This window comes from Schistocerca gregaria, chromosome 8 (genome assembly GCF_023897955.1).
Source record: "Schistocerca gregaria isolate iqSchGreg1 chromosome 8, iqSchGreg1.2, whole genome shotgun sequence".
NCBI classification, from domain to species: Eukaryota; Metazoa; Arthropoda; class Insecta; order Orthoptera; family Acrididae; genus Schistocerca; species Schistocerca gregaria.
Genome location: NC_064927.1, coordinates 316,241,932 through 316,263,952, shown reverse-complemented (window position 1 = coordinate 316,263,952; position 22,021 = coordinate 316,241,932). Strand labels below are relative to the sequence as shown.

Below are 22,021 nucleotides of genomic sequence, written 5' to 3'. Positions count from 1 at the left end.
CTATACGCCCTCGCTCGAAGTCCGTCAACTGCACATACGGTTCACGTCCACGCTGGCGCGGCATGCTACCAGTGTTAAAGACTGCGATGGAGCTCCGTATGCCACGGCAAACTGGCTGACACTGACGGCGGCGGTGCTCAAATGCTGCGCAGCTAGCGCCATTCGACGGCCAACACCGTGGTTCCTGGTGTGTCCGCTGTGCCGTGCGTGTGATCATTGCTTGTACAGCCCTCTCGCAGTGTCCGGAGCAAGTATGGTGAGTCTGACACACCGGTGTCAATGTGTTCTTTTTTCCATTTCCAGGAGTGTAGATAGCCGCGCGGTCTGGGGCGCCGTGTGAAGCTCCGCGGTTCCCCCCGTCGGAGGCCCGAGTCCTCCCTCGGGCGTGGTTGTGTGTGTTGTCCTTAGGTTAGTTAGGTTTAAGTAGTTCTAAGTTCTAGGGTACTGATGACCATAGATGTTAATTCCCATAGTGCTCAGAGCCAAACTCCCGTAGAAACGGATGAAGACTTGCGTGCTAGGGTCCAAGTTGCCTGTCTTCTAGTACAAAAGACTCCAGGGATCTTCGAGGGAGTGCGGCAGAACGTCTTGCGGTGCAGACAGGCATGCACTGAGACTTGCGGTCGTCACTGTAAACAATTACAGTGAAGTACGTTGTTGTTATGCGGTGTAAGCTGTGTATGCTCATAACACAATAAATATACATTTCCGACCTTTTGTTCCCTATCTCAACATTATCGATTGTGAGTCCACTATCACTTTTTTCAATTTGATCCACAATGTTTGAGATATCCTGTATAATTATCGTTTGGAGTGACGCTTCGTGGCAACTGTGGGAGCCGCGAGCTGCGGCGCGGCCTGGTCTACCGACTACAGCGCCGGTATGACACTGTCCACCCAACCGCAGTGGAGCTTGGCACGAGCTACGTTCTCTTGCCAGCCGCCCGACTCCAGCACTGGTCAGGTGCGAGTGTGATATTTTCCTGTATTTCCCTTCACAGTCTTTAAACTTTAACTCTGTATCAAAAAAAATTGATACGCCCTGCATCGCAGATCACTAGTCCATCGCCAGTATCTTTCCCCTGCCCCTTGGTGGCGGTAGCTTGCATTGGCCTGTCACTGCAGTTGGGTGATACAAAGCCTTTCACCTGTGCCCACAGACCTTCATCTTGAATCAGTCTACTATTGGTGAAAATCGCATGAAAATCCTCACATTAGTTCTTGAGATTATCCCGAAAATAAAGATAAAAACTGCAGGAGGGACTTAAATCTACATATGTGTAGATAAAAGATAGATAGAATGATGGAGGGATATAGGTAGAATAATTGAGGGATAAATGTGAAGAGAGTAAACAGTCCTCGATGGACCTAGATAAATGTGGAGAGAAGCAAGGGAAAGGAGGAAAATTCTATACGTCGGAGACGGAAATTGGATCTGGCTGAAAATATTTGATCGTCACACTCATTTAAGATGTTAGGACAGTAGGACAGCTGACAGCCTTGTCTTACACTTGCCGTGCCACTGTTCGTCATTGCAGGAGCAAAGCAACGCTCGTCGTAACCGAAAGCCCTGGGAAGTTTTTGACAACAGTGAACTAAATTGCACGTGTCTGCAGCGATACAACACTGCCGCCTTAGCTTGTGCAGCGCCTGCAGCAAAACTCAACGTACGAGCCACCCTTTCGCGCAGTGTGGGAGTTTACTGCGGGCCTACGGTACGTGGGTGGCGTTAAAAAAGGTGGACATTGCGGGATTCCTCAGCTTTCGCAATGCCGGGTTTCGACGTTGTTGCTGCATTCTCCAACAACGTTAACGACTCGGTAGAGTAAAGGGACCGCAGGGGAGAGCAATCTGACGAGGAATTTTGAAGCGGCAGGCGCGGCGGCGCGCACGTTGTAAAGCGTGCGGTTTTATAACGGCCGGGTGCGAGAGAATGTGCTGCCTCGCTGCCCTCAGCTGCCAACCCGCGACTTGGCTGCACACGGCCGGCGACCACCGTAATTGGCGACCGAACTAGCAGTCCAGTTCAGATCATTCTGCGATTCGTGGATCATTCACCACCGTATCTGAGGGAGTGTACTGAATACGACAGAAGTTATTAAATAGTGGACATCCCTCGAGTCACGATTATAGAAGGATGAAGGATGTGGCACTGCTCCCCAACTTGTGACCGTCTCCTCCAACGAGAAGACACCAGAAATATGCGATGTTCGCTGTTAAGCACGATTTTTAAATGTTTCTCATCCTCACCACAAACAGTAATTATTTTTCCGTTTATTTATCTGAAATTCAACGTTTTTCCCGTTTACTGTGATTTTCTTTTACCTACACCGACTAGAAAGGAGAAAATAACATACTGTAATTTTTCTGTTCCATTTGGCTGAGCAATAAAGATTTACGACTTTTAATGTAAATAATAATTTTTCTTCAAATGTTGTTCGCTGGCTTGTGGGTATCATACTGCACTATAAATTCAGTCCTCCGGGAATGAATCATTATCAGAAGATGCTTACTATCACTCATCTTTAAAATCTACCTTTGTTTTGTTAAAGTGAAAAAATGACAACTTGCACGTTGATTTGGACCCACGTTAAACTGTAGGTCTCCATAACTGCCTAGGCATGCTATTTCAAAGGTCGGAGAAGGTAAGGGCATGTATTTTAAAGCAGTGCGGTGTTGAAAGCAACCTTCAGATTAATGAGAGCCGTTCCTAACGTTGATTTTCATAAGGACCATCTTAATAAGCGTGTGTTGTCAGTTACAGTTAGGTCCACCTTCATAAATGAGGTTATTACCGAGTGCAGACACGTAATAAAATAATTTTTAAGTTATATTTCAGCAAAATTTAAAAGCATTTTTCGGAAAAGTACCATGATGCTTCATAAATAATCATGGATGGTCGGAGAGCCATTCGTTGCCAGCAAAACAAACTGATATATGTGATTAGACACAGAACTGTGTCGTTAGAATGTTGATAGTGCTGTAAATAACTATAGTGAGCTGTCATACCTCTATACTAACTCCTCGCCTGTCGTGTGTGAATTACACGTAAATGCGTACAATGACAGTAGAAGTGTACATACAGTATTTCTTACTTTCAGAAACCGTAGAGGGTATGAGAATAGAAGAGCAAGAAAACAACGTAGCATAAGAGATTTTACGACAGTGCATAATGATTTAGCTATGCTTCAGGCGTCTTGCAATATGCTTCGCAAATTGTGAGTTACTCGAGATGTACTTTGGTTCAAATGGCCCTGAGCACTATGGGACTTAAACTACTGAGGGCCTCAGTCCCCTAGAACTTAGAACTACATAAACCTAACTAACCTAAGGACATCACACACATCCATGCCCGAGGCAGAATTCGAACCTGCGACCGTAGCAGTCGCGCCGCTCAAGACTGTAGCGCCTAGAACCGCTCGGCCACTCCGGCCGGCCGAGATGTACTTTGTTCAAAAAATGGTTCAAATGGCTCTGAGCACTATAGGACTCAACATCTTAGGTCATAAGTCCCCTAGAACTTAGAACTACTTAAACCTAACTAAGGACATCACAAACATCCATGCCCGAGGCAGGATTCGAACCTGCGACCGTAGCAGTCCCGCTGTTCCGGACTGCAGCGCCAGAACCGCACGGCCCACCGCGGCCGGCTGTACTTTGTACAAAGCCAACAATATATCTCGAGTAATTCCACTCATTTCTACCTGCTTCTTAATCGTACACCGTTAATTAATCTTTATATAATTTTACGAATAAAAGCTACACTACTCTTTAAATGTTTATGTTTATTTTGTAAATCATTCACAATGAGCACATTTCGGCATATTGCCATCGTCAATAAGCAATAGTCTTAATATAAAGGTCTGTAACTATGCCCAGAAAATCTATAATACATCGTTAGGTCTTTTTACCTTCCGAGTAATATCGTTGCTGTAATGTCCTGTCGTTTTTAAGAAGTATTAGTTTCTCTTTAGATGTACAATTGAGACGTATGTCGATTTTAGTTGGTTTTTATGTATGCAATTTTTCTCTTGACAGCTTCGATGAGACTGGATCAGCGATATTACAATTATAAGATTTTTATAGGTTTGGTTCTAATTATGTTTTTGTCTCTAATTTGTTTTAGTTTCATTTCAGAGTTTTATGTTTTCGTAATAGTTTTGTTATTGTCTATGATTTATGTTGATGTTATGTCTTTGTTTCATACTCTTCATGCTGTTATCGCGTTTACTATGGATGTGTGTCATTTAGCCTCTCTGATTTATTACTTTACCCATTTTCTGATGATGAGTATAATGTGAATAAAGTTTCCTTTGTATTTCAAGTTGGTTTGTTCATTCAGTAAATTTGTAGGGTTTGCTGTATGCATGTGAATATATCTATTTCCTCAAGGATGTTCTTAAATGCTCCCTTCTGCGTAATGTGGACGATTTAAAGTGCTTCGATTTAGGGGTTTTACGTCGTGTTTTTCTGTCCGTAGATGTAGAAGAAATGTGAACTAGTTGTTTTCGCTCTCTGGTTTGTTCTTTATGTCTAATTTTGAGGTTTCTGCCGGTTCGTCCAATGCAGAATTTGTGACCTATATTACATGAAATTTTGTTAATTCAGGGGTCGTTGTGTATGGGAATTTTCGAGCTACCTTTGTACACTTTGCGTTCGAGGCTGTGTGTGTTTCGATATGCAAAGGCGATGTCGATTTTGCTGAATATTTTTTTAATTTTGTTTGCGATGTTTCCTAGACAGGTTGTGGTTACGTATATTGTTTTCTTCGTTTTCGTTGTACATATGTTTAATGTTATTTCTTTATGTATATTGCGCCTTTCTGGTTGTAGAAACTTCAAAACGTGTGACTAATTGGATGAAAGTGTGCTTTATAATGTTATGAATAATAACTTGAAATGTTTACCTAAATCATGATCACCTACAGATCCTTTACACATTTTTTATGTTGTGTATTTTCTGTTTTAGAGATGGTGTGTCAGGAAGGCCAATATATATTGTTAGCGTCTTGCTGTTTGAGAATTGTTTTCCGAATAGTACCTGCCTCTTTAAATACGAAGTCCGATTCAGTTTTGCTACTACTGTTAAAATAAAGTCAGACTTTTCACGATCGATCTGCTTACCGATGCTTTCATCAGTACCCACGGCCTGACATACGATCGTGAAAAGTCTGACTTTAATTTAATAGTAGCAGCAAAACTGAATCGGTCTTCGTATTTAAAGAGGCAGTTCATCAGTACTCACGGCCTGACATACTTACCAATCAGTAAGCGACAGCGATTTCATATTTTTTTCACTTTTCCTTTAGGGAATTCATTAATACTCAACGAGTCAATTAATTATATTTGGATGTAAATCCAATACGTCATTCTATCGCTTACGTGATGTGTCCTTACGATGGAAAACCTTTAACTTGGGCACTGCATACTACTGAACAGATTCAGTGAATTTAATCAGTGTCATGTTTGCTTACTGCTGCCCGACGAGGAATACTTTACATCATCTCGCTTCCTGAACGTAAAATTGTCATCTTGAGAAACATTTAAGCAGGCGCTTTTGTTCCTGACTGTATAAAAAAACAAATTCACCTTTCTTGAAAGCATGAGGTAGTCTTCCTAACACTTGCAGTGTGTGGCAGTAAATGTACTGATTGACGGTTTGGTTATCTCCCTGTTGGGTAAGCTAAAGCTTGGTATCCTGTTCACCAGAATTACGGGTTATCATTAAATGTAAGTAAGCACAAATCACTATTGTCACTGAGCGACATAGTAAATGCGACACATACTTGGTCGCTGGTCCGGCTGTGTATCTAGCATTCGCTCGGAGGGCGTGGCCGGGGCAGATAACACGCTGCGAGATAAGCACGCGCCACTCTCTTACCCGCTACTCCCACACAGCCGGTGAAAACCACGCGCACTGCGTAGTTCGCGTTTCTAACTTAAACTCATGGCTTATTAGTAGCAGCTGGAGTTCCTGATTATATTCGTCACATTAGACTGAGGTTCGCACGAAGACGTCAAAGGAAATGTAACTAATCCACGAAAGAAATGGCTTACAATGCACTTCTACCGATTCTTGAGTACTGCTCGTCAGTCAGTCTACCCTTACGAGGTAGGGTTAATAGGACACACACACACACACACACACACACACACACACACACACACACACACACACACACACACACACAGAGAGAGAGAGAGAGAGAGAGAGAGAGAGAGAGAGAGAGAGAGAGAGAGAGAGAGAGAGGGGGGGGGGGGGAGGGGGTGTCCAGTGGACAGCGGCACGATTCGTGTAGATAGCGTGGGAGGCTGACAGAGAAATACAACAAGCCCTAGTAACAGACACTACAAGACAGAATTCTTTTTATGCTTCTTCCCAAACACGTCTCGCGAAATGACCGCAAAGAGAAAATTAGAGGAATTAGAGCTAAAGCAGAGGTTCACCAAAAGTTCATTTTTCTGGAGCGCCATTCGCAAATGGAACAGAGAAGCGGACATCAGTTAGTGATGTTAAAAGTACCCAGCGCCACACACCGTTGGGTGTGTAGATGTAGAATGTTTGCGATTGTCTCGGAACGCACGCTGAACCCATTAACACACACATACAAATGGAGTGTTGTTGTTTTATTTTTACCGGTGACAATAAGGGCGCGAAAAAAAATTTGGAGCGAAAAATACTGTTGCGAATTTGTCACTGTATCAAATCAACTGCCAGTAAAAACTACTGTACTTGCTATTACTCTCAGACGAGGACAGAAAAAGCTATATTGGGACACTTATGACGTATTATTTAGATGTTTAATGCTCTCTGTTAATACCTACCACACTATTTAGCCCTCTTTGATTGTTCTTTTCAGGCAGTAAAAGTAAATTAGTCAATTAGGAAAGGAACAGAGCAGCCCGCTCATATTCATGGTACTTCAGACATGCGTGTGCTTGAATGTAAACTTAAAAAGGCAAATGTAAAATTTGTGCATATCTCGAAACACGCTACACGTCTTCTCTCCAGCTTCGAAGATGAACAGGTTGTAATGATTTGCACTCGTAAGAAGGACGAAATAGGTTACAGTTTCAGTATCAGTAATGAGAGATCACTCTGTGTAACTGCAGGACACTCCGTCTTCAAACACAAGTGGCCCATCGGGACCATCCCACCGCCGTGTCATCGTCAGATAAGGATGCGGATAGAAGGGGCGTATGATTAGCACACCGCTCTCCCGGCCGTTACGATGGTTTTCTTTGACCGGAGCTGCTACTGTTCGGTCGAGTAGCTCCTTAATTGGCATCACGAGGCTGAGTGCATCCCGAAAAATGGCAACAGCGCACGGCAGCCCGGGTGGTCACCCATCCAAGTGCCGGCCACGCCCGACAGCGCTTAACTTACGTGGTCTGACGGGAACTGGTGTATTCACTGCGGCAAGGCCGTTGCCGTAACAAACAGGAGTAACTTGTAAACCAAAATGTGCCCGAAAAAATCCGAAACATATTTTGAATGTAACTGCCTGTAAAACCCACCATACTGCATGTATTTAATACGGATATGATGCCCATTATCTTTAGTTATGAATGATACGCGTAATTAACCACAGCAGTTGAGTCCCATAGTGCTCAGAGCCATTTGAACCATTTTGAACTGAAACATTTGTATCAAGATGTTCTTCAGTCGAATTAAAGATTCCCCCCAACGTAGAATTCATAATGAACGGAAGTTAAATGAACCGCAAGACAGCTGTAATTTCTTTATGTCACGACCGGTTTCACTGCAACAAAATAGTATCTTCAGATGGATTAGAAAAGTGTCACGTAAGCGCACCGAGACACCCCTAACTTTCGCAGTCAAATATAAAACCCCTGAAGAGCGAAAGCTGTCAAAATAAATAAAACAGGACATCGGTGCGAATAGTGCTTTGGCGCACTTACGGTGGCAGCAAGGGTGCAGCACGGAAAGCAGTCAGGTATGTAATCGTACAATGAAGAAACCACCAATTACAGCTATCTTGCGGTTCATTTTACTTCCATTCATTATGATGGATAACGGCTGTGACTGTGTGCATTACTAAGTTCTATGCAACATAAAATTGGTTACTTCGGTCTTAAATTCCACGACATACCTAAATGCTCTGATCAGTTGTTGGATGCATGTGTACCCATTTATCTCATACCTTTCTGTACTAACGTAAAACCCTTGGGGCCTAGGGAACAACAGATGTTAGAAATAAGCTGCATGGTAGTTGAGAATTGTCGTGAATACTACTTCAATGAGACTGGAATGTTTTTCTGTATCTTCGATAACAACTGCAAAACTCCCTTTTGCATTGTTTTGTTTCACAACGACATTTCACGTAGTTCCTATTGCGACGTTTTGTACAAATGCGATGTACTGGTGTGCAAAACTTACGGACGAAAGTAACTTTCGCATTGGTCTGTCACTACCAAACAACATAACTCAATGAAACTGGGACAATACATAGAAAGATCTGCTACATTATATTACAGAAGATAACTGATAGAAACACGCAATCAGACGAACAGAAATTAAACTTTTATTCAAAGCAATAATGACACTAAAGTCATCGTCATGAAAGATGGTCACTGGGCATTACAGGGCGGTACGTTGTTCTTAATAGAGTGTGAGCGTGTAATCACCAGGGACGGCAGTGATGCAGCTTGCTCGCATGCTGGGCACAAGGTTGGTGATGATTTCTCGTGGAAGGGCGTTCCCTGCAATACAACTCTGCAATGCATCCCACACGCGCTAGAAGGGATTCGAGTCGGGGGAGAGGGAGGAACGACCAGCCGAGTCCATTCGTCGGAGATCCTGTCGTTCCAAGAGCTCCTCAATGTGCGCATTTTGATCTGGTACGGCAGTGTCATCCATAAAAGCGAAGCCATGCTCGGATGCACCACTGAAAAGCCAGACCTGTGGAAGAAGTACAGTGTCGCAATAACTCTGGTCTGTGAGCGTGCGTGCTGAAAGATTTGAAGGTCAGTACGCTCATTCAGGCTTATGCCTGTACATACAAGAACATCTCTCGCCAAATGAGGGTACGCCCAGCTTTGTTCAACATGATCGTTTTGGTGATCCAGGTGTTATGGCGCGCTGAGGAATAATGTTGCATGGATGCACTATTTTCCTAATTCTTTGAACATACACTCGCTGGTCAACGGTATTGTGACGCTGTACTCTTTCCCCATGTGCGTCTTTTCAGAGATGCATTCGGCCCTAACTTCTTTTTCTGGAAGATAATTCGCGAACGCATCGAACAACGCACACCGAGACGACATTCGGCGAATAGACTGGCCAGCTCGTTCACCCGATTTAAATCCGATTGAGCACATGCGGGGTGTGTTGGGGAGACGTACTGCAGCACGTTCACATGGAGCGACGACCATCCTGCAGTTTTCAATCCCATGTGGAGGAATTGAACGTCTTACCGCAAGACCCTTTACCAACCTTTTGGCTAGTATGGGAGCACGCTGCAGAGCAGCACTGCCGTCCCCGTTGATCACAAACTCTATTAGGAACAACGTACCGCCCCTGTTATGTCCAAGGGATTGTAATAAATGGCGGTAACTTCAGTGTAATTATTGTCTTTGAATAAACGTGTAATTACTGTTTGTCTCAATGGGTATCTCTTTCAGTTCCCTTCTGTACACTACTGTAGCACATATTTCCGTGTATGGTCCAACTTTCATCGAACTATATTACTTGGCATTCACACATGATCCGATGGTTAGTTTTGTCCTTAAGTTTTGCACACCATTGTATTATACGCGTTTCATCGTGTCCAAATAAGTAGGCTAAACTCTTCACTGTAGTAATCTCTTCTATTACGTCCTCTACCTTGACAAAGGATATTTTACGAAAATAAATGTGCGCACGGTCATGAGAGTCGAGAAACTTACTCCGAAGCTGCATATAATAGTGGATCAATAGCGCATCAGTACCAGGCTGCTAAAGTTATTTGTATAAAAAGTTTAAAATTATTGTGACTCTGTAGGATAGGTTTCAAACGGCTGTTGGAAACCAGGTTGTGGCGTAGGACAGACGCCAGTCGGCCTGGAAGCGCTTATCGCGAGCGCCACCCGTGTGTGTGTGTGTGTGTGTGTGTGTGTGTGTGTGTGTGTGTGTGTGTGTGTGTGCGGGGGGGGGGGCGGCTCTGGCGCACTGCTGATAACGCAGCAGACACGGCCGCTCTACACACACACACACACACACACACACACACACACACACACACACACAGTGCGCCAAGGATATCGGTTGGTGCGGTGGTAGAAGGGGGCGGGGTGACGGCATTAGCGTGGCTCTTCTGGTCGAGGCACCTTGTGTACGTACAGGTTTCTGAGGCGTTCAGCAGCATAGTGAACTCTCAAAACTGTAAAACTGTAACCTTTATATAGGCACCTTAGAAACGGCTCATTGTCAAATAATCGCTTTTCATTGTTTTTTGTCTACGAAAATTATCTCTGTACACCAACTACAATTCCGCCACGGAGAAGTAAGTTAAGGTTCGATTAACGCGAAGTCTTCGAAAGCGGACGTTCCCCTCGCATGTCATCTTTAACACGCTAGCGACATTTGACTTGTTTGAAAATCGCAGACACTCAGCAGCGCAGGCAGAGGGTCCCGCCCCCGCCTCTACGGCCAACGTCCGTAGCCGCCAGAGCGGTGCAGCAGCCGCGGCTGCCGGCTCGTCGCGTCGCGACGCCCGTATTGACCGGCCGCGCCGAAGGCCGGCTGGCGTGACCTCGCGAGCCACGTGGACGCTCCGCTGACAGTACGAGCTCACGTGTCGCGTACCCACTGGTCTCGTGTCCGGTCAAAGTCTTCACGTGGTGTTCTCCGGTTACGTTTCCCCCGTATTATGCACATATGGTAAATGCTGTTGTCTCAGACAACGGTTTATAGCGACTTGAACGGATTGCGGAAAGTCAAACTAGACTCTATGCTAAATATGGTGGGTATGTACACCACAGACTGCTTGCAAGAACTTTCTCTTGATCAATTATTTTGTATTATCGTTAGACGTTAGCTGTGCTTCGTGATAAGGCGGTGTATTATTCATATTCTTGTATTAATACGGTCACAACAGATCGCTATGGATGTTTCTGTCTCGCACGTTCCCCACCGAAGGCTTAACACTATACGGCTGTAAATAATGAGGTTAATTTATACAGGAAAAATATATGCCACAAATATTACGGGTACATCAGTTGCTTTTTCAATGTGAAACATTTCTCGACTCTCGCTTATTCGTAGAACTAACTGTCGTCGTGTTTCACAGACATTTCAAGAAGTGCATTCCTAAACAGCGCAGACAGATTTCCTAGAGAGAGCGAAATGTCCTTGTCTCTGAAAATAAATTGACTACATAAAGCCGGCCGTTGTGGCCGAGCGGCTCTAGGCGCTTCAGTCCGGGACCACGCTGTTGCTACTGTCGCAGGTTCGAATCCTGCCTGGGGTATGGATGTGTGTGATGTCCTTCGGTTAGTTACGTTTAAGTAGTTCTAAGTCTAGGGGACTGATGATCTCAGATGTTAAGTCCCATAGCGCACAGAGCCATTTGAACCAAATGCATTTGACTTCATAAAGCGGAAAAATATAAACATTAAGATGTATAATAATGTAACGTTTGCAAGGTACCAAATATGCTTCCTCGAGGTATGAGTGAAATGAATTTGCAAATATTTGGATCTGGTGTGCCATTGTCCTATAACGTGTGGAGTCTCTGTGGAGGATATACGAGGGGTGTTCAGTAAATAATACAACACTTTTTTTCTCGACTAGCTTTGGTTGGAAAAATGCAAAATTTGTTGCGAGACTTTGTGGAATATTCCCGCTTCAGCCTTATAGTTTCCTGAAGTTCTGATAGGTGCTAGCGCTGAACGTACACTTCACAGTGACATGCCTAAGGGAGGTGCCTCTCAAGCAGTGCTGTCATTGAATTTCTTTGGTGGAAAACCAGAACATCGCATATGGTTACAGGCTCTTGCAGTATGTCTACGGATATCTTGCGGTGAACAAACGCACGATGAGCCGTTGAACGACGCCTCGTGCAAACATATCCGAGCTCCCGCGTGCCGCCCGGCCGCACGCAGCCGTGACTCCTATGTTGGAGCGTGCGGACTCTCTCAGTCGAGGTGATGGACAGATCACAGTCTGACATTTCGTTGCCCAGTTTGAGCTTTCCGTTGGTAGAGCTGACACACACATCCACCAATTTTTGGTGCTCAAAGGTGTGTGTGTGTGTGCGCGCGCTGATTTATCTCTGATAATCTGTGCGGAATTGCTTGCGTTGCTAGACAGGAAGTGACAATTTTTTGTCGAACATCGTCACAGGCCAAGAAACATGGATTTATCACTTCGAATCAGAAACAAAACGGCAGTCCACGGAGTGCCGTCACACTACCTCTCCTCCGGAAAAAAAGTGTTCAAAGCCGGTAAAGTCATGGCGACGGTCTTCTGGGACTCTGAAGGGGTTGTTCTGTTCGCTGTCTTCCCTCGTGGTGCAAAGATCAGCCGTGAGGTGTATTGTAGTACCCTCAGGAAATTGGAAAACGCCACGAAAATGTAAACGAACTACTCCTTTTCCATGACAACGCAAGGCCTCACACAAGCCTGCACACCCAATAGGGGCTCACAAAACTTCATCGGACTGTTCTTCCATATCCATCCTACAGCCCGGATCTGGCACCTTCCGACTTCCAGCTGTTTGGCCCAACGTGGGATGCAGTCCGTGGGAAGCGGCACGTGGATGATGGGGACGTTACTGATGATGGAGCAAGACGTTGGCTCCGACATCAACCAGTAGAGTGGTACCATGCGGGCATATAGGCCCTCTCAGTAAGGTGGCGCAAGATCGTCGCATTGAAGGGAGATAAAGTTGAAAAAATAGGGTTTATAGCCTAAAGAACGGGGAATAATATTATGTACTGGAATCCCGAATAAAGCTAACCTGCTTTCAGAAAAAAATGTTATTGAACGCCCCACGTACGTCTCAGCATGGGCTGCTAATCTCGCTGCAGATTGGAATTTTTCCCGTAGACAGATCGTTGGCGAGAAAGAATGAATCCTAGAATGAGGAATGCTACATGCTCGTTGGTCTAAGCTTCTTGCCTCTCAGTTATTTCTTAGCGTGTCACAGCACCGGAAAACTGCACACTCAAGAGTGATGGGCGGGGGAAAGGAGAGCAAAATATGTACGTTTGACAAGGGCCTGTGTCTCCTACAGGCTACATAAATTTATAGGAAATAAAGAATTCGCGTTGGGATTGAGGGTAAAAATACGTAATAACAAACACCGTACCGGCGAGATGCACGAATCTGAATGCCCAACCCATTTTACGTCGACACCGCTATGAGGATGGTTCGGTGCTTGTGTCCGAAGGACCACGAGTCGTACAGTGAAACAGCGGGCGGCGGCGTAGCCTGGAGGACAGCCGCTGTGCTGGCCTGCTCTTCCCCGCCGATTAAATATTTAAAACGCGCCGCCATTATGTTGTCACTGTAAATGAGATTTATCGGCAGCGGGCGCCGAACATGGAAGGCGGAGGCTGGTGACACAGGGCGGCCGCACCCGACACCGCGCCGCGCCAAGGATTTCTCCCTTGTGCTGGGCTCTGTCTTTTCTAGAAGAGACACGTGTCCAAGTTTACACCAGACCTCGTCCATTCCTTACAACAGCTGCGCAGTGGCCACGAATGTCATTGCAGATTACTGAAATTATCTTCTGGTGAACCGACTGTGGTTAAAACATAGGACTCGAAGAATGGATCTTTCGCTGCTCAGCGGAGTGAGCGCTGTTGTGAAATTTCTAGCAAATCAAAACTATATGACGGAGCTGGACTTGGAATTTGGAGCCTTGCCTTTTGCAGACAATGGTCTTACCAACTGAGCTACCTAGGATCGATTCATGACGGGTCTTCACCACCCTTACCTCCGCCTGTACCTCTCTCCTACTTTCCAAACTCATCGTCAGTGCGCACCTTGTCGGTTTAGCCTTTATTTCTTCCACGTGTCTCGGAGGACAGGCGGGAGAACTTTTGTGGAGTTTGGAATGTCGGAAACAGGTAGTGGTGTAATTGAAGCTGTGAGGTTGGGTAGCTCAGGTAGTGACATAAGTGCCCTTGGAAAGCAAGTTTCTGGTTCAAAAAAATATGTGTGAATTCCTAAGGGACCAAACTGCTGAGGTCATCGGTCCGTAGACTTACACACTACTTAAACTAACTTATGCTAAGAAAAACAGACACACACATGCTCGAGGGAGGATTCGAACCTCTAGCGGGAGGGGCCGCGCAGTCGGTGACATGGCGCCTCAAACAAGGCTGCCAAATTTCTGGGATTGCAATTGAAATGTGCCAGGAAGTTTACATCCGAATGTAGCAGCGTTTAAATTCCTGTCCTGTCAGCCACATTCTGATTCTTCGTGGTCTCTGATCACTTAGTCGATTGCCTAGATGATGCCTGTAAGAAGTCCGCGGCAGAATTTCTGCCGCATCCGTAAAAAATATGAAGCTTTGCTTGGTTCCTGATGAACTGCACTTACGACATTACCCAAGAAGCAGTTGCGCACCTAAGAAAAAGACGACGACCTTAAGTACTAAATAGATTTGTTCTGCAAGTGGCCGGCTGCGGTGACCGAGCGGTTCTAGGTGCTTTAGTCCGGAACCGCGTGACTGCTACGGTCACAGGTTCGAATCTTGCCTCGGGCATGGATGTGTGTGATGTCCTTAGGTTAGTTAGGTTCAAGTAGTTCTAAGTTCTAGGGGATTGATGACTTCAGATGTTAAGTCCCATAGTGCTTAGAGCCATTTGAACCATTTTTCTGCAAGTGCATCAATAAGTGCATACTTGATGAAGCATTTTCGTTGCTTTACACCTATAATCAGTCAGTAACCAAAAGTATACTTAACTCTTCTTCTTCTTCCACATTTCTCTCATCATTTCGCTATGTTTCTTTCTTCTTCTGTCCAAGAAGCCCCAGTCTTCTAGGACTTTTCATGGAAACCTTTGGAGTCCTGTAGTTTCTTTCTTGTGGAGTAATTTGGAGCTCATCTATGTCCTTTCTAGCTTCTTTGCTTCACGACTTAGCCATTTTTAATTTACCAAAGTAAGTGAACAATCTTTTGTCAGTCTGTTTGGGCTCATCCTTTGGACGCTAGAAAGTTATTTCTTTATTTCGTATTCATGTCTCTAATTTTTTCAACATGTGTATAAAGTTCTCTATGACGTCTTTTGTATTGTGTTTGCTCTTTAATTGGTCCCAAAATTTTCATTATTGTTTTTTTCTTTCTATGATTTACAGTGCTTCCATCGTCGCAATTTTGTTCAGCGTTAAACATTCTGCTGCGTAAAGTGCTTCTGGGTGAATTTCTGGATAGTAATAGCGTTGATGGATATTGATTTCTTGTTATACACGTACTTGATTAGGTAGTATGCTGTTTTTATCTGATTAATTCTTGCTCTAATGAGTTATCCCTCCGAAATGCCTTGTTCAGTTAGTTCTCCCAGATACCTGAAATTAGTTTTCATTGTGTTTGGGGTTGCCTTAATGTTTGCAAATAGAAATGAGCGTTAGGCGCCATTAGCCGGGAGGCCCCTTGCGGGGCAGCTCCGCCCGCCTTGGTGCAGGTCTTATTGACGCCACAGTGGGCGACCTGCGCGCCGGATGGGGATGGAATGATGATGAAGACAGCACAACACACAGTCTCTGAGCGGAGAAAATCCACAATCCATCCTGGAATCGAACCCGGGCCCGTAGGACGGCGATCCGTCACGCTGACCACTCAGCTATCGCGGCGGACAATGTTTGTAATAACTTTGGTTTTCTCAAAGGAGATTTGTAATTCTACTTTTTCACTTTTTTCTTTAAGCAATTCTGTTTGTATGGTGGCTAATCCCATTGAGCCTAAAGAAAGTATGGTCATCCGCAAAAGCTAAACAGTCTTTTGTGGTTGTCCCTTTTATAACCCAATCTGATTCCCTCATTGATTTGTGTTTCTCCTAATGACATTCTACATTTCCTTATGACTCTTTCGAGAACACACATAATATTATTTAAATAGAAAACCTTTTCAGTACAATACGATTTTAATAGTGACTAAAAAGTATTAAATAATTTCTCCTAACCCCATGCAAATTCCTAACGCCATACGGAGAGTCCTGAAAATTAGTTCTTGTGAATTTTTGATAGATATGACAATAATTTAAAAATTTTGAACGAAATACTTGGGGTACATGCAATAGGTAGCTGATGAACTGACATATGAATACTCGACCTAAGTCACTAACAGTCTGCTTGTTGTGCAAATGACACGAACTGTTGTGTGATTTTTATCAACTACGGCTTATCTCGGCGCATCTTACTATTGTCTAGTACATTTCCCACGCTTTCCGTTTTAAATTTTACACGTATTGTTATAGCCATTACAAGTTCAGAAGCACATGTTTTCGGGACTATCTGTATGTTGTTAAGGCTTTGCATGGGGGTTAAGAATCTGTATGGAGCCATGAGAAATTATTTTATTCTTTTTTGGTTCGTTTTAAAACGTTTTAGATTAAAATGTTTGATTTAAATAATTATTTTCTGCGTTTTATTCTTTTGTGTGCGAAATTTTTCAGACATTTTATTGAGGTAACAGCAGAGATGTGCGGAAGGTTCAGTTTCTCTGGACCTGAATCAACCAGTATAATCATCCAGTATATTGCTTTTTTCTACGTATACGTCGCGATTACGAGCATTTGTTCTTATCGTGGACTATTAGTGAGTGTTAAATGAAAAGGGGGAAATAGCCGTGGCACATAAATTACCCTCCCTCACACACCAGACAGGAAAAAGTGTTAATATAGCATTTTCATCCAGTTCTGGGCTATGTTGAAAATTCCACGTTTCTGTCTCGTCGAGAAATAAGTAAAACTTGTACCAAACAGATACCGTCAAGAAAGCGACCTAATACAAGTGTTAAAAATATGGATTCCTGAAGAATGAGATAATGTTATATCCTGAGAGTGTGGCGGACAATCTTATCTGGGACAATATGTTTTTTTTTTCTTCCAAGTCCTGTTTTGGATATCTAGTCTCGATGCGGTCCACAAAACTGATATGAACTGTAGGATAACACGAAATGCCATTAGACGATAGCTGTGCCTCGGGCGGCTCGCGCGATACGCCCAGGGAAAGCGTCGTTCCTATGTGTATCTACGCGCTGAAAACTCTGCTAATACTCGTGAAGTGGAAATGTTGGGCGGTTGCTCAGTCACGTATCCAGCCGGAGTGCCGGCGTGCCTTTATCAGGCCGCATACCAACTGTCGCAGTAAACCTCAAGGATTTGTCGTGCGGCCCGGCGGCTTTCTAAGACCTCTACGGGAATATGACTCCTTCCTCAACGCTGAGTGAGGTATTCGTGTCAGCTAGCTAGAAAAGACCGCGAAGGCGCTGTGTCACCTGTGTTTGTCCGCAATTACAGGCCACCCAGCGAGACTGCCAGTACCATACGGGAGCTAAAATGTGCTACATCATTCCTGGCGACAAATGAAATTTGTCTTTGTCGAGATTTCCTTAGAATTTCTTTAAGTTTATCAGAGGAAATATATCTATATGCTTCACTTCAGAAAGGACTTAATTATTCAAAGAGACGCTGTATTCCTATATATTATTTTATGTACACCTTTCAAAATTAAAAACTGTTGAAGCAATCTGCAACTAGCCAAAGCTTTTAAAAGCATTTACTTTGTCGGCATAATTACTCTCAGTTGCTATCCTTTATCATATCACTAAATTAATGTTTGTTTCACCCCTCTGCGAATATTCCTGATAACTATGGCAATGTTCTTGTGCGTTAAAGGAATGTAGCAGATGTTTTAGTGTGACGTAAGTAGAATTTAACATTTATGTGCAACATGTAGCAGCATGCTAATAATGAGCACGGGAACCGTTCATCCCCATCCCTTGTCAGACTTAATATCATGCATCACATAGAGTTCTGAGTTATTTCACGTCATATTCATATCCGTCATCCAGTTTTTAGACACGAGTATTCAGCACGTGCTTTAGAGCTCGCGATCAACAATATAGATGTACAGACTTGCATCCTTCTTAAAAGTCACACAAATATGGTGACAGATCTATTGAAACGGGGAGACAATATGTGGAAATTCACTAATTCTGAGTCGGCCGAGTGGCCGAGCGGTTCTAGGCGCTTCAGTCTGGAACCGCGCTTCTGCTACGGTCGCAGGTTCGAATCCTGCCTCCGGCGTGTATGTGTGTAATGCCCTTACGTTAGTTAGGTGTAAGTAGTTCTAAGTCTAGCGGATTTATGACCCCATATGTTTAGTCCCATAGTGCATAGAGCCATTTGAATCACTAACTCTGGGAGTCATTAGAAAGGTTGTCTATGGTAGTGAAATAGAACACATGGAAAGTCCGTATCGCGATGCGGTGAGGCATTGAAATTCATACTTAATATGTGTTGTAAACAAAGTACAACATTATGAAATAAGTTAGTATTCCATGATAGCTGATGCCAAAGATAAAACAGTGAAGGTACAACATGAACTGTTGAATACGGTGAAATCCGGACGCTTCGTTTGTTTGGGTAACATCATTAGCTTTTCTGTGATGTAAGTTAACAACAAGTCGAAAAATTGATCATTGTGTGTATGGTGATGTGTAATAAGAAATATGTACGAGTAACATGTGATGTATACCCATACATATCCCAACATTTTTTTTACGGTATGTGCATGTTTGAATGGCTGGGTATGTTTTCGACTGGCTGCACGGAATTGTTGCTCTGCTGTTTGATGTGAATATAATTGACATATGCGGGAAGATGTAAGAAAACTAGCAAGGACGAAGGTTAACAGAAAATTACTGTGAACAGTGTAAATTAATTAGCACTGGCAAATTTAAAAGTGACATTGCTTCAGCCCCGGTTTCATTTGGTTTCCGCGACAGTGTGAGAAAAAGCGAAATACAGATTAAGTAATTTAAACATAATCCTTTTGGGCGTAATTTACCAAATTTTCAAGTATCTTCTATTCTTGGCAAAAAACAATTGAGTTTCTTTAGGCTCCTGTGCCTATGTTTTATAGGATCCTTGAGCGCAATCTGTATCAAAAAATGTACACCATGTAAGTAAGGTAATGGTACTTCCGACCATCTGGAAATGTGCAACGAGGGCTAGAAACCAGATATCGTGGGGCAGAGCAGGATTATTTTTTATGTTTTTTTTTCTGTTCGTTGGGGGGGGGGGAGGGGGGGCAGAGAGGGAGGGAATGTAGACTCTGGCCAGACGTGTGACTGGCTGCCACTGTCGCAACGCATGAAATTCCTGAAGTCTGATTGTATTACACTGACCTTCGTTCAGACTAAGTATACTGTTAGTACGGGTATCAACATTTCAGATAGAACAATATTTGTAGTTCGCTATTTATTACTGTCAATAGTGAACGTCAGCAGTCGTTTTAGCGATAACGGAGGGGGGGGGGGGAGGAGATTAAGTGACAATATAGCTGCATTTAACGCAATGGAAGTGTCAGACATACCTGCTGTTAATGAAAACAGAAGTGATCTGTATCATTAAAACATGGTGAAAGTGTCTTCGAAGAGAGACAGAGAAGTAAACACAGAATAATAACCACATTCCGTAAAAGAATGCCAAACATTATATTGAAAATAAAGACATTTGTGTCGCAATACGTTTCTCAGTCAGCCTTTGCGCATTTTATAGTATATGGGGAGTATTTCTTTCGTAATACCAGTGCACCTGGAACGCCTTGTGCCACGCGAATACAATCAAGTCTGCTGAGTGCTGTATCGGTATGCATGCGACAGCATGCGTACGTAGTACGTTCCAAAACTGCGTGCATGAAAACGGGATTTTTCGGTGCTCATACCTAGGATTCTGTTGTTGATTAAAGGTTGGGTCAAGTGTTCTTAATAGCCCTTGGGCTAGGGACCATTTTATACCCAACAGGAGGATCGTCTTAGTGTCACTATCCTACAGTAAGGGCCAAAGTATAAATATTAGACACTTCCTCCTGCTTAGGCAAGTGGAGCAAATCGCTTGGTCCATTTTGTTTTTGATGTGGTCTACTGTGGGCTTAATGGAACCCACGGAGACACCATTAGTTCATGGGTGGTTCGTCGCAAAACTCCCAGAAAGTTTTTTTATAACATTTTCGCCGTCACCATCGGACGAAATCCGAGCCAAGGATTTGCGCCGCGAATGACTTGAAATTTTTACCATCTACCTCTAAAAGCCCAATCTCGAACGAATTTGAAATACGGACGTAAAATCTGCAGTGAGGCAAAAAAGTATTTTATTAAGTGACGAGGCACGGAGAAATACACTGTAAAGTATTTACGTTATCATCTGGGAACCCCATGTGGTAATACTGAAGCACACGCAAAATATTTTTCACGTAATATCCGGTCTTAAGTGTAAAATAAGTTTTGCGTTATTTCATTTTCACAAAGTAAACTATTTAATTTTTACTGACGAATATATTTCTTTTGAAATGAATTACATGCTGTGTTGCTGCAGGGGAAAAAAAGAACCAGCCGAAAAATGCTTCTATCGGAGTACTCAAAGTCAGAATATGTTCCTGACTGAGAAGTTGGGTACCAGTTGCTCATTCTGCTCTCCTCAATACCTTTAAAAATTTTAGCATGCTAGCATACTCGTGCTTGTTTATGCTCTGAGAGAAGAATACAGTGGCTGTGGCAGGCAGGCATAAGAGTAATAAATACTGGAAGCTTGTAGACCGTTGTTATGTTACTGAAACAAAGAGATAGTGGCAGTGTTGGAAAAGAGAGAGAGATCGTGTCAGTGGAACATAGGTGACAGTGACGGAACAGTTCTAGGATAAGATTGAATGAGGCAGTGCCAGATTTGGGGGGGGGGGGGGGGAAATTAAAGAGAAACAGGAAGTGGCACTGCATGAGAGCCAGTGGTAATGAGAAATATAGTATACGACAATAACGACGAGGAAGAGAGAGGTAGTGACAGTGAGAATAGACAGCAGCAGTAGGAAGGAAGAAGTGATATACAGGTAGTAAGGGAGACAGTAGTAGTAGTAGTAGTAGTAGTAGCAGCAGCAGCAGTACAGAACGAAGGGGACTGTGACTGCGACACAGCAGGCAATGAGTTGGGCTGAATGAATGAATAAGAAATGGCAACTGGGAGTGGATGAGTATGAGCGACTTACAGCTGGACTCGGGGATGAAAATTAATGAAGGAAAATGGTTCAACTGGCTTCTGAGCACTATGGGACTTCACAGCTATGGGCATCAGTCCCCTAGAACTTAGAACTACTTAAACCTAACTAACCTAAGGACATCACACAACACCCAGTCATCACGAGGCAGAGAAAATCCCTGACCCCGCTGGCAATAAGTGCTTCTAATCGATGTTATTTTGGAATGCTGCGTCATTCTAAATACAAACTTCTATCACGAGAGACCAAGTGCAGCGACACCGACTCTATGAAACACTGATACACACAGTATTTAAGTATGGTTCAGAAAAATGGACGACTACAAAGCAGGATGAAAGTGGACTGATATCACACGAAAGATGTATATTGAGCAGAATCTTTGGACCTAGGAGTTGGAAATGGAAATGAGCGTATGGTGTCACTGGCCGGGAGTTCCAAGTCGGGAAGTTCGGCTGCCAAGTGCAGGTCGCATAGAGTGCGACGCCTCATTGGGCGACGTGCGTGTCGACAATGAGGATGGAATGATGATGACAGCACACCACCCAGTCTCTGAGGGTAGAAAATCTCCTGCCGCATCCGAGAACTGAACCCGGGTCCCCGTGCATGGCAATCCAACGCTAATGTGGCGGACCTGGGAGCTGGAGAAGACGAAGGAATGACGAGCTTTATGACGACTATAAGGAGGATGATGTGGTCAGGCTCATAAAGTTGTGTAGATTGAGATGGTCCGGACGTGGAATACGACTCGATGAGATAGATCCTGCAAGGAATCAGAGAGGAATGGCTGAAAAATAT

The 22,021-nt window shown here is 43.8% G+C and overlaps 1 protein-coding gene and 1 pseudogene across 2 annotated transcripts in view; one reads left to right on the top strand and one right to left on the bottom strand.

The window, feature by feature from the left end:
- LOC126284187 (Krueppel-like factor 8) overlaps positions 1-22,021 on the top strand; it is a 1,008,191-nt gene that overhangs the window by 189,075 nt on the left and 797,095 nt on the right. The gene's annotated exons all lie outside the window — the stretch shown is intronic.
- On the bottom strand, positions 7,315-7,432 carry LOC126285553 (5S ribosomal RNA; annotated as a pseudogene).